Source organism: Plasmopara halstedii (assembly GCF_900000015.1).
Source record: "Plasmopara halstedii genome assembly, contig: Scaffold_2892, whole genome shotgun sequence".
NCBI classification, from domain to species: Eukaryota; Oomycota; class Peronosporomycetes; order Peronosporales; family Peronosporaceae; genus Plasmopara; species Plasmopara halstedii.
The window spans coordinates 48220-48892 of record NW_020189797.1 but is presented as its reverse complement, the minus strand read 5'-3'; positions in this window follow the sequence as shown (position 1 = coordinate 48892).

The following is a 673-nucleotide window of genomic DNA, read 5'->3' as shown; positions in this document are numbered from 1 at the left end:
TGGACTTTGTCCAAGAGATGCGCACTCTCATTGCCGGGATGGCAGCAGATCCCCTCCCAGAGGCGATCACAGTGACCGTCTTTATGGAAGGCCTCCGCACTGGCGTGGCCAGAACAGCAGTCTGCCGTGTGCATCCGGCTTCATATGAAGAAGCGGTGAATGTGGCATTGAATGCCGAATTCAATTTGAAGTCGGCACGACTTAGTTGGAATGCACACTCTAACAGCTCGTGGAGAAGATCTGTGCCCATGGATCTCAGCTATGCTGAGGACGAATAAGCAGAGCTCCGAGCTGCTGGGCAGCACACAAACACACGACTGTGTTTTGTCTGTGGAGATACCCGTCACCGTCGGAACGGTTGCTCCCTGCGCAAGGCGCGTCAATGTTCTTTGAACCATCACCCCAATGCCTACCAGTCTTGTTTATCGCGTGGAAAAGACACCACCCATTAGGCGCGGGGCGACCTACTCGGAAAGAACTGAGTTCTTTGAGCCTCAGGGAGGTAGAGGTGAACAGGGCCCAGCCCCGAAGAGCTCCGTGCTCTTGAACCTGGAACGTGTATGCAAGCCAGGCTTGCTGGTCGTGCAGGCGACCGTAAAGGGCTTCGAGAAGCCATGGAAAATTCTCATCGATTCCGGGGCGTCGGGCAATTATGATCGATGCTTCACGATGG